Source organism: Grampus griseus (assembly GCF_964374135.1).
Source record: "Grampus griseus genome assembly, chromosome: 1".
Classification (NCBI taxonomy): domain Eukaryota; kingdom Metazoa; phylum Chordata; class Mammalia; order Artiodactyla; family Delphinidae; genus Grampus; species Grampus griseus.
In genome coordinates, this window is record NC_139017.1 from 120,026,725 (window position 1) to 120,040,570 (window position 13,846).

Below are 13,846 nucleotides of genomic sequence, written 5' to 3' on the forward strand. Positions count from 1 at the left end.
TGGAAACCCCAAAAGAGCTGTAGAATATATACAGAAGGAAATAAAGAAATTTAAACATTTTCCTACAAAAAAAATTAATTAAACTCAAAAAAGTCAATAATGCAGGAAATGGGGAACAAAATGTATAAGGCATACAAAAAATAAATAGCAAAATGACAGAAGTAAGTCTCTCCTTACTGGTGATCACTTTAAATGTTAAAGGATTAAACTCTCCAATGAAAGACAGAGAATGGTAAAATGGATGAAAACCTGATCCAATTTTATGCTATCTACAAGAGACTCTAGATCCAAATACAAATATATTGAAAATAAAGAGATGGTAAATGATATTCTATGCAATAGTTCCATGCAAAAGAGAACAGCAGTGGCTATACCAGTATCAGAAAAAAAAGGCTTTAAATCAAAATTAAAAGAAACAAAGACAATAGATATTAATAAAAGGTTTAATACGGCCAGAAGATTTAATAATTATAAATATTTATGCATCTAATAACACACCATCAAAATATATAAAGCAAAAAAAATTTGAGAGAACTTAAAGGACAAGTAGAAAATTCAACGAAAATGGTTGAAAATTTCAATACCCCACTCTCAATAACGTATGCAACAACAATACAGAAGATAAGTAAGGAAACAGAGGAATTAAACAATAGAAGAAACCAACTAGATCTAACAAACATATAGAGAACACTCTACCCAATAACAAAAGCATACAAATTCTTCTCAAGAGAACATGAGACATTTTTCAGGACAGACATATGTCAGGCTACAAATTAGAATCTCAATAGACCTCAAAAAGATATTGAACAAAGTAACTTCCAAACTACAATTGGAGAAAGCTAGAAATCAATAATAGCAATAAAACCGGAAAATTCACAAATTGTTGGAAATTAAGCAACACACTATTAAACAATCAATGGATGAAAGAAAAAGTCACAAGGGAAATTAGAAGATACAAGGAGATTAGTGAAAATGAAAACACAGCATACCAAAACATAGGAAGCACGGTGAACAAGTATAAGGGGAAATTTTAGAGTTATAAATGCTTACATTAAAAAAGAAAAAAGATATCAAATCAACAACCTAAATTTACAATTTAAAGAACTAGCAAAAAAAGTATAAACTAAATCCAGGGCTTCCCTGGTGGCACAGTGGTTGAGAGTCCGCCTGCCGATACAGGGGACACGGGTTCGTGCCCCGGTCTGGGAAGATCCCACATGCCGCGGAGTGGTTGGGCCTGTAAGCCATGGCCGCTGAGCCTGCGTGTCTGGAGCCTGTGCTCCACAACGGGAGAGACCACAACAGTAAGCAGCCCGCATACTGCAAAAAAAAAAAAAAAAAAAAAGTATAAACTAAATCCAAAAGTAGCAGAAGGAAGGAATAATAAAAATTAGACCTGAAATAGAGAATAAAAAACAGTAGAAGATCAATAAAACTAATAGTTGATTCTTTGAAAAGATCAACATATTTACAAATATTTAGTTAGTGAGAACAAGGGAAAAAGAGAAGATTCAAATTACTAAAATTAGAAATTGAAGTGGGCCATTAATACTGATTATGTAGAAACAAAAATGATTACAAGAGTGTACTATGATTAATTGTACACAAACATTGGACAACCTACATAAAATAGAGAAATTTGTAACACCAACCCACAAAAATTAAATCATGAAGAAATTGAAAATTTGAATAGACCTATAACAAGTAAGAAGATTGAATCAATAATCAAAAATCTCCCAAAATGAAAAACCCTGGACCTGATAGTTTTATTGGTGAATTCTACCAAACATATAAAGAAGAACTACCACGAATCCCTCTCAAACTTTTCCAAAATATTGAAGAGGAGGAAACACTTCCAAACTTATTCTATGAGGCCAGCATTATTCTGATAACAAATCCAGGCCAAAATACTGAAAAAAAAACGAATACTATAGGTCAATATCCCTGATAAGCATTGATACAAAATTCCTTAATAAAATACCAAAAAAACAAATTCAGCAGCATATTAAAGGAATTAGATTACAAGACCAAGTACAAACTATTCCTGGAAAGCAACAGTTGTTCAACATGCAAAACCAATCAGTAATACACTACAATTACTAAATGAAAGGAAAAAACACATAATCATATTATTTGATGGAGAAAAAGCATTTGACAAAATTCAACACATCTTTATGATAAAAAAACACTTAAAATAGGAATAGCAGGAAACTACCTCAACATAATGAAAGCCATATATGAAATATCCACAGTGAACTATACTCAATGGAGGAAAACTGAAAGGTTTTCCTTTAAGATCAGGAAAAAGGTGAGGATGCTTACTTTCATCACTTTTATTCAACACAGTACTGGAAGTTCTAACAAGAGAAATTAGGCAAGACAAATAAATAAAAGTCATCCAAATTAGAAGGGAAGTAAAATTGTCTCTGTTTAAAATTTATACAATTTTATATGTATAATCTCTAAAGAGTGCACACACACAAAAATGGTTAGAACAAATAAATTAGGCTAATAAATTTTGTCAAATAGTTTTTCTCCATCAAATGAGATGATCATGGTTTTTTTCTCCCTTTATTTGGTTAGAACTAATAAAAGAACTAGTAAAGTAGAAGGATACAAAGTCAAAAGACAAAGGCAGTTGCATTTCTGTACACTAAAAATAAACAATCTGAAAAGGAAATTAAGAAAACTATCTCATTTATAATAACATCCAAAAGAATAAATACTTAGGAAGAATAAATACTTAAGTGTAAGTCTTGTACCATGATACAAAACATTGCTTAAAGAAATTAAAGGAGACATAAATAAATAAAACATTACATGTTCATGTATAGGAAGACTTAATGCTGTTAACATGCCAATACTATGTGAAGTGATCCACAGATTCAATGTAATCTATCAAAATTCCAGTGATTTTTTGTAGAAATAGAAGATCCTATTCAAAAATTTATATGGACTCTCAAGGCATGCTGACTAGCCAAAACAATCTTAGAAAACAAAGCGGGATGACTCACATTTCCTGATTTAAAAACCTGTTACAAAATTAATCAAGAGTGTGGTACTGGTATAAAGATAGACATATAGACCATTAGAATAGAAAAATGAGAAATAAACCTTTACATATATGTTCAAATGATTTTCAACAAGGGTGCCAATACCATTTAATGGGGAAAGGACAATATTTTCAATAAATGCTGCTGGGAAAACATTATATCCACATGCAAAAGAATGAATTTGGACTCTTGTCTAGCACCGTATATAAAAATTAACCCAAAATGGACCAAAGACCTAAATATAAGAGCTAAAACAGCAAAACTCTTAGAAGAAAACATAGAGGAAAAGCTTCACAACATTACATTTGGCAATAATTTCTTGGATATATCACTAAAGGCACAGGTAACAAAAGAAAATAATGGACAAATCAGACTTCATGAAAATTTTGTTTTTAATTTGTTCATCAAAAGTTACTATTGACAGTAAAAATACAGTCCATAGGATGAGAGAAAATATTTGCAAATTGTATATCTGGTAAGGGATTAATATCTAGAATATATAACTAACTCAAACTAAACAACAAGAAAACAAACAACCCAGTTTAAAAATGGGCAAAGGACTGGAACAGACATTTTTTCCAAAGATGAAAAGCAAATGGTCGATAAGGATCTGAAATGATACTCAACATCATTAATTCCTGGGAAAATGCAAATCAAAATTATGAGATACCACCTCACACTCACTGAGATGGCTAGCATAACAAAAAACAAAACAAAGACAAAACTAAAATAACAAGTGTTAGTAAAGATGGGAATCCTCCATGGGAACACACACTTCTTTACTTTTGTCTAGCTGTAGCCACCCCCTTGTGGAACATTTGTGCATTGTTGGTGGGAATGTAAAGTTGTGCAGCTGCTATGGAAAATAATATGGCAGTTCCTTAAAAAAAATTATAGAATTATCATATGATCCATCAATTCCTCTTCTGGTTATACACCAAAACATATTGAAAGCAGGTCTTGAAGAGATGTTTGTACGCTCATGATCATAGTAACATTATTCAAAATAGCTGAAATGTGAAAGCAACAAAATAGTCTATCAACAGATAAATGGATAAGTAGAATATGGTACATATGTGCAATGGAATATTATTCTGTCCTAAAAAGGAAGGAAATTCTGACATATGCTACAACATGGATGAACACTGAGGATATTATTCTAGGTGAAATAATTTAGTCACAAAAATACAAATACTTTATTATTTTACTTATTTGAAGTACTTAGAGTAGTCAAAATCATAAAGACAGAAAGAGGAGCCATGGTTGCCCTTGGCTGGGTATTGGGGGAAAGAGAAAGTTATTAATTAATTGGTATAGAGTTTTAGTTTTACAAACTGAAAAATTCCAGAGATTGGTTCAGCCACTATGGAGAACATTATGGAGGTTCCTTAAAAAACTACAAATAGAACTACCATATGACCCAGCAATCCCACTACTGGGCATATACCCTGAGAAAACCAAAATTCAAAAAGAGTCATGTACCAAAATGTTCATTGCAGCTCTATTTACAATAGCCCGGAGATGGAAACAACCTAAGTGCCCATCATCGGATGAATGGATAAAGAAGATGTGGCACATATATACAACGGAATATTACTCAGCCATAAAAAGAAAGGAAATTGAGCTATTTGTAATGAGGTGGATAGACCTAGAGTCGGTCATACAGAGTGAAGTAAGTCAGAAAGAAAAAGACAAATACCGTATGCTAACACATATATATGGAATTCAAGAAGAAAAAAAAAATGTCATGAAGAACCTAGGGGTAAGACAGGAATAAAGCCACAGACCTACTGGAGAATGGACTTGAGGATATGGGGAGGGGGAAGGGTGAGCTGTGCCAGGGCGAGAGAGAGTCATGGACATATACACACTAACAAACGTAAGGTAGATAGCTAGTGGGAAGCAGCCGCATGGCACAGGGATATCGGCTCGGTGCTTTGTGACCGCCTGGAGGGGTGGGATAGGGAGGGTGGGAGGGAGGGAGACGCAAGAGGGGAGAGATATGGGAAAATATGTATATGTATAACTGATTCACTTTGTTATAAAGCAGAAACTAACACACCATTGTAAAGCAATTATACCCCAATAAAGATGTTAAAAAAACCCAAAAAAACAAAAACAAAACAAAAAAGTAATCGAAAACATATGAATCATGAAGGCGTTGTCAAAACTTGGAGAAACAATTACCGTAGAATCAAAATTCCTCTGTTGCCCCTACCCTTCTTTTTCTCTTGTGGCTTTGACCCAAGGCCAGGCCCCAGTCATGTTGCTTCTTGGTGAAGCAGTAGTTTGAGTGGCTAACACTCTAACGTAGAACAAATTTTCTAGCCAGAGAGAGTGAAAAGACAGTCCCTTCAAAGCAAAGAATGTGCGGGAAACTCTAAGAGAAAGAGAGGTGAAAAAGATCTTTTAATTCTGTATATAAATCTATACATCTTTTCTTGGCTTATATCAGAGCTATTTCTTATAAAAAATGATGAAGACCAGAAATTAAGGCTTAATAAAGTCTAGAATAAAGGAAAACTAAGAAAATTTTCTTCCATTGAGATTGTTCTAAAGAAACACTAAAGAAAGTACTTTAGTATGAAGGGAAAAATACCAGAGGTTAATTTGGAAATCTGAGAGTGATGGAAGAGCAACAGAAACAGTAAGTCTCTGGGTACATATAAAATAATATTTTAAAATACTTTAAAATAAATATGACTCTGAATATTAAAGTTATAGCATTATTTATTGGGGTTTTGAGGATATGTAATACAAATTATCACAACATCATAAAGTTCAATGAGGAAGGATATGGGAACTATCTATATGATTGCAAGACTTCCGTATTTTATATGAATTACAGTATTTAAGTAGGCTATGAAATGTTAGATATGCATATTGTAATCCCTAAAAATACCTCCAAAAATAATGAGTACTTGTAGCCAAAATCCAATGGGTAAATAAAATTCAGTACCTAAAAAAAATTCATATAATCAAAAATAAGCTACAAATGCAGGACCAAAGGAAAAACACAACAGAGTGGACAAACAGAAAAGGTAAAATGGTAGCACTATATCCAACCATATCAAAAACTAAACTAAATCTAAATGATCTAAAAAAAATTGAAAGACAAAAATTGTCAGATTGTGTTTTAGAAAACATCACCCAACCACCTGATGTCTATAAGAAATTCACTTTAAATAAAAAGTTTAAATAAAATGATAAAAAACTACACACACCAACGCCAAGAGAAAGCTGGAGTAGTTGTGTTAATATAAGATAATGTATATTTCAGTAAAAAGAATATAACCAAGAACAAAGATGATATAATAATTCTAAATGTGTGTACAACAAAGCTCCAAAATACATGAAACAAACAATGACAATACTGAAAGGTGAAGTAGATAAACCCACAAATATAGTTGGAGACTTCAACTGTCTCTCTCAGTAATAAACAAAACAAATAATTAGAAAACGAGTAAAGATATCCAAGACCTGAAAAACACTTTCAACAAAATTTATCTAATTGACAATTAGAGAGACTACTTCACCCACCTATAAAAGAATACACATTCTTTTCTTTTGTAGAGCACATGAAACACACACACACACACACAAACCCTAGACAATAAAACAAACCTCAACAGATTGAACATAATTAAAATAATAAATAAAAAAAGAATATTATCTGACCACAATGGAATTAAAATGGCATGTAGAAAAAGACATATTTGTTGGGATAAACAGTGAGTGGGAAGGAAGAAAACAGAGGCAGTAGTTTCCTAGATTTCTTTCTCAATACATTTTTCTGCTGGTGTGAGAAAGAAATAGGGAACACCCAGTGTGATATTAAGAGAAGATACTTCCTTACTTCCTTATTTCCTTCCTTCTTTCCTTACTCATTTACTTATTTATTTACTCTGTGCTTACTTACTTTTAAAAATGAGAGATACTAGGCCCCTTCCTGTCTCCCAATCCAACTCTGTATACAGAGCATAATAATTATTCAAGCTGAGAAGGGATGGCAAAAGTAAACAAACATATGACATTTTATGTGTAATTTCTTGGGAAGGCTTTTACCAGAATGTAGAGCATCTGGTTTAATCAAGCTTTGATTTTTTTAAGATTAGATGCATATGATTTTCTCAATTTTTAGGTGTACTGTTCTATGAATTTTGAAAAGTGAACACAGTTATGCAAGCACCACCACACTCAAGATACAGAACAGTTTGATAAACCAAAAATGTTTGTTGTGTTCCGTTGCAGTCAGTTCTTCCCATCACAGCCCCTGGCAAACACTGATCTGTTTTACATATGGGGACAGATAGCTTTGTTTTTATTTATTTATTCATTTATTTATTTTTTAATTTATTCACTTTTTATTTTATATTGGAGCATAGTTGATTAACAATGTTGTGATAGTTTCTGATGTAGAGCAAAATGATTCCGTTATACATATACATGTATCTATTCATTTTTCAAGTTCTTTTTCTATTTAGGTTATTACAGAATATTGAACAGAGTGTCCTGTGCTAAACAGTAGGTCCTTGTTATCTATTTTAAATATAGTAGTGTGTACATGTCAACCCAAACTACCAATCAACACTTCCCCCCACTCTTCCCCCCTTGGTAACCATAAGTTCATTCTCTAAGTCATGAGTCTGTTTCTGTCTTGTAAATAAGTTCTTTGCATATATGTTTTTTGCTTTTTTAGATTACACATATAAGAAATATCATATTTGTCTTTCTCTGTCTGACTTACTTCACTTAGTATGATAATCTCCAGGTCCATCCATGTTTCTGCAAATGTCATTATTTCATTATTTTAATGGCTGAATAATATTCCATTGTATATATGTACCATATCTTCTTTATCCATTCATCTGATCAGAGCAGAAATAAATAAAATAGAAATGAAGAAAGCAATAGAAAATACCATGAAACTAAAAGACTTTTCTTTGAAAAATATAGGCAAAATTGATAAATCTTTAGCCAGGCTCACCAAGAAAAAAAAGAGGGCTCAAATCAATAAAATTAGAAATGAAAAAGGAGAAGTTACAGTGGACACCACAGAAATACAAAGGATCATAAGAGACCATATGCTAATAAAATGGACAACCTGGAAGAAATGGAAAAATTCTTAGAAAGGTACAACCTCTTAAGACTGAACCATGAAGAAATAGAAAATATGAACAGAATAATCACAAGTACTAAATTGAAACTGTTGTTAAAAACTCCCAACAAACAGAAGTCCAGGACCAGATGGCTTCACAGGCAAATTCTATCAAACATTTAGAGAGGAGTTAACATCTATCCTTCTGAAACTCTTCCAAAATATTGCAGAGGAAGGAACACTCCCAAACTCACTCTATGAGGCCATCATCACCCTGAAACCAAAACAAGACAAAGGTACCACAAAAATATAAAATAAAATAAAATTACAGGCCAATATCACTGATGAACATAGACGCTAAAATCCTCAACAAAATACTAGCAATCCAAATCCAAAAATACATTAAAATGATCATATACCATGATCAAGTGGGATTTACCCCAAGGATGCAAGAATTTTTCAATATCAGCAAATCAACCAGTGTGATACACCACATCAACTAATTGAAGAGTAAAAAACATATGATCATTTCAATAGATGCAGAGAAAACTTGTGACAAATTTCAACACCCATTTATGATAAAATCTCTCCAGAAAGTGGACATAGAGGGAACTTACCTCAACATAATAAAGGCCATATATGACAAACCTACAGTTAACATCATACTCAATGGTGGTGAAAAGCTGAAAGCATTTCCTCTAAATCAGGAACAAGACAAAGGAGTCCGCTCTCACCACTTTTATTCAACATAGTTTTGGAAGTCTTAGACACAGCAATCAGAGAAGAAAAAGAAATGAAATGATTTCAAATAGGAAAAGAAGAAGTAAAGCTGTCACTGTTTGCAGATGACATGATACTAAACATAGAAAATCCTACAGATGCTACCAGAAAACTACTAGAGCTCATCAATGAATTTGGTAACGTTTCAGGATACAAAATTTATACATAGAGATCTCTTGTATTCCTATATACTAACAATGAAAGATCAGAAAGAGAAATTAAAGAACAATCCCATTTACCATCACATCAAAAAGAATAAAATACCTAGGAATAAACCTACTTAAAGAGAGAAATGACCTGTTTTTAAAACTAGAATTCACTATTCAAAGATAATCTCTTAAGAAGCCCCAATGAGGTCTTTTGCTGAATATTGTAATCAATCAATGTAAAGAATGAACACTCACTGCCTTCACACTATATGATCAGCTTTGTAGAAATATATCTCTGTGCCTTATTCCATACTTTGGTTGAGTGCTCCTGGTTTGCAAACTCTCTTTCTTTGTGTGCACAATCAACTTTTACTAATTACTACTTAAGTGGATCATTGGCTTTACTTTTTTTTAACTTTTGACACTGTTAATGATTTTGACAATTTTGTGCATCTTCTCTTGTGTCATGGATCATTTATATATCCTCTTTTTGAAGTTTTCCCATTACATTACTTCGAACCTTATAAAATCTATTAGATGTATAATTTTGAATCTATTTCTAGACTGTCTCTTTCTTTCCATTTGTCTATATGCTCATTCTTGTGAAAACATCACCCTGTCTTGATTAGTGTAACTTTATAGTAAGACATAACTTTGGATAGAGTTCTTTTTCAAGATCGCTTTGGCTATTCTAGATGTGTTGAATTTCTATATGAATATTAAAATCAGTTTGTCAATTTCTAGCAAAAGGTGTACTGGATATTGATTGGCACTAAATTGAATTTATAGATTAATTTGAGAATAGTGACTCTCTTAATATTGAATTTCCCAATCCATAATCATGTTATGGCTTTCTATTCATTTATATATTCTTAGATTATTGACTTTAAGCCTGTCTTCTTTTCTAAAATAAGCATTTAAATGTATAGATTTACTCTTAAGCATTATTTTCACTAAATTCCACAAATACTGATAGATTTTTAAATTACTGTTCCTATGAATATTACACACATATGCACATACACAAATATCCGTTTCTTTGTGATTTTTATTTGATACTTGAATTATTTAGAATTGGGTTGGTTACTTTCTAAGTATTTAGGACTTTTCTAGCTATGCTAATGGTATTTATTTCTACTTTAGTTCTATTGTGGTTAGAGAGCATATTCAGTAAAGTTTCAAACTGTTAAAGTATTTTGCAAATGGTTTCGTGGCTTAAAATAAGATTTATATGAATGTTATATGTACATTGTCTTGTTAAGAGGTGTAGTGTTCTGTTAACTTCTATTAGATCTCATTGGATAATAGTGTCATTCAAATCTGCCTTTTGGCTTATTTGTCTATCACCTACTAAAAGATATGTTAACATTTGCAACTATGAATGTGAATTTTTCTATTTATATTTGTATTTCTGAAAATTTTTCTTCCATGTATCTGAATTTCAATTATAGTTGCTACACATTTAATAAGACTGTTGAATTTTCTTTATTAATATGTTCTTTCATCATTATAAAATGTCTCACAACTACTGGCAATACTCCTTTTCTTGAAGCCAATATTACACCAGCTTGCTTGTGCTTAGTGTTTGAATCTTTTAATATCCTTTGACTTTCCATCATTTATCTGCCTTTTATTTTTCCCTAGCTTGAAAGTATCTGCCTTTAAATGTTGAGTGTTTAATCCATTTACATTTATAGCATTTGTGGGGGGTATGTTTTAGTTAGAATCTTTTTGTCCCCTCTGTTCTTTCCATTTTTCTGTCTTCATTTGTGTCATTCCAGTCCTTTTTTATGCCTATTTCTCTGTTCTGTAGGCTTATTATCCATAGCTCTTTTTGTCGTCATTGATTTTTTTCATGGACATAACCAATTTGTTTAGTAACTGTTTACTTTTCATATATTCACAAGGATGATATGTGTCAAAAATCAGTCTGAAGGATAATTTTTTAATAATTATGAAATACAAACTTGCAGTGATATCATTGTGTTAATTTTAATTGTTGCCCTTGAGGTTACAGTATGCATTTTTAAATTATCATAGACTACTTAAAATTAAAATTGTGTCCATGTATGATTGTCATTATAATGTCCATTTCTTGGTATATGCTGAGATTTCTAGATCTGTGGGTTGGTTACTGTGTTCAAATTTCAGTTATGCCTGTATTTATAGGGTAAATTCCTTAGTTCATGCACATGGTCTTTTCTTATTACATGTGATCTTCTGGGGATTATAATGGAAAGTCTCTGGTGTTAGCAAACCTCATTAATTTGGTGGGACTTAAACTCCAACCTCTCTCTGTTATAATAGGCAGCTGCAGTTAGCTGTGCTTGAATTTTTAGCCTTCTACCTGTGGTTTCCCCTCGATTTCTTGGATTCTTGCCTAAAATAAGCATAATTTAGTGGTCTGTGAAGAATTTTAGGAGATTTTCTATGCACATTTTGGAGATCTTACTCTGTGGTTCCTATAATTCTGATATTTTCTCTCTCAATTTCCAGCCCCTGTTGGAGCCCCAAATTATATCTCTTGACTCCTAAAGAAATAAGTCTTTAGCTTTCTATTTGAGTTCTATCTGGTGGCCACGTGATTGAGGAGTGTTTTCAGGGGAAAACTATATAACTGTGGACTTACTCTCTCTATTGTCCTGCTTTCAAGGATTAAATCTCATCCAGGGTCTGCCTGCTTTTGTTCATTCTACAATGCCTTCAATTAATTGTTTTCCATATTTTTTCCAGAGATTTCAATGTTTATCAGCAGGAGGGTTAATCTGATATAACCTACTTTGCCATTAGTGGATGCCAGAAATTTGTTTGTAGGTTTGTTTTGAAAACCTACATGGAAGTAATAGTCATTTACAATATTTTTGAAAATACACAAAATGATAATGGAGAACATAAAAATAACTGTCATTATACTAAGTAGAAATAAATACTGTTGGTATTTATGCATTTTCCATATTTTTCTATGCACACAAATACCTACATTTATAGTTAAAATCTGAAATACTATAGGTATCTTGTTATGCACTTAAAACCAAATTTTGTAAAGACATATTTTACTTAGCATAATATCATTTTTTATAAATAACTTCTTAAAACATAGTTTGAATACCTTTTTATTGCATCACAAAATTAGCCATAATTTATTTAACTATTCTAATAAGTCATTTATAAGTATCTCATAAATAACTGCATATGTATCTTTGCATACAAATCTTTGTGTGCAAATTTCTCATTATTTCTTTAGGTTAGAATCCTAAAAATAGAGTACTAAGATGAAGGGTATAAATATTTTGAAAATTCTTGATATTTTTCCCCAAAATATTTTTCCACCAGCACTGTGTGAGGACATCTCTTTTACAACCCATTCAATCAGCAGTTTTTGATACTTGACTTTGCAATTTACCTAATTGATAAGGTTTACGTGATTTTTATATGATATTGACCACTCATTATCTCACTTTATAATTATCTAGCCATATTCTTTACCCATTTTGTTGATTTGTATCAGCTCATTTTGTTATCTATATTACAATATAAACTTTCCAATATGATTGTTCTTAATTCAATTTTGAGTATAAATATTTGACTCCACTGTAGTGGCCTCTCTTGTTTGCTTTGTTTGTTTTGGTTTGTTTGGAGGTAAAACTCACATAGCATACAATTAACTATTTTGAAATGTACAATTCAGAAGCCTTGCATTCACATTGTTGCACCATCACCACTTCTATCTAGTTTCAAAAATATTTTATCATCCCAAAAGAACCTCTGAAACCCTTTAGCTCTTTGAGCATTTATAAGACAGTTAATTTAAAATCTTTCTCTAGGAGGCCAGTGTCTGGGCTTCTTCAATGATGTTTCCTGTCATTTATATTCCTCCTATGAAATAGTCACACTCTTCTGTTTCTTTGTATGCATTGTGATTTTTGTTGATAACTGGACATTTAAAATATGGTAATGTGTGAACTCTAGGTAGAAGAATTCTCACAGGCTCCCAGGGATTATTGTTTTTTCATGTTGAGTGCTGCAGTTGTCCATTTGTTTAGTAACTTTTCCAAACTACTTTCATAACGATTATATTCCTTGTCATCTGTAGACACAAAGTCTTTCTTCCTCTGTCACCATAATTACCAGTGACCTGAGAGAGGTTTCTCTGAGTATCTGAATACAATTTAAAAAAAAAAAGAAAGAAAGAAAAAAGAAGTTCTGTCTCCTTAAATTCCATTGAGAATTGCCCCTTGGGAGACTGCTTCAGTCAAATAATGTCCAAAAAATATTCAGCCTCTGTGCCAGTCCCTCAGTGACCTATTGGTCAGATCAAAATACACCAGAATTTTTGGAGGATAGTGTCCTTATTGCAAGCTGCAAGATGAAACCAGGCCTTTTCCTTGGCTACCTGCTGTGAGGCTGAAGGATAATAGCTGCCATGCTAAACATTGAAATTCACTGAAAGTTACCAGCCTCTTTCTTCACCAGGTATTCTCCTGGATGTTGTAGGCTTACAAAGTTCCATAGTTCTTGCCAGCTCAATAGTTGGGGGGACTGATTCCTGGAGCTTCATACTCTCACATCTTCCATGATACCACTTGGATACTAGGTTTTTGACTGTGGTCCAAAATAATGTTTATTTTTGTCACCGAATTTTCCAGTGAAAGCCTAAGCAAGCTTATCCCAAATTGCCTACTCAGAGCTGTCTCCTTGATATAACAATAATTCCTAAGTATATACTTTTTAAATTTATTAACACAATTTTCACAGAATTATCTCAC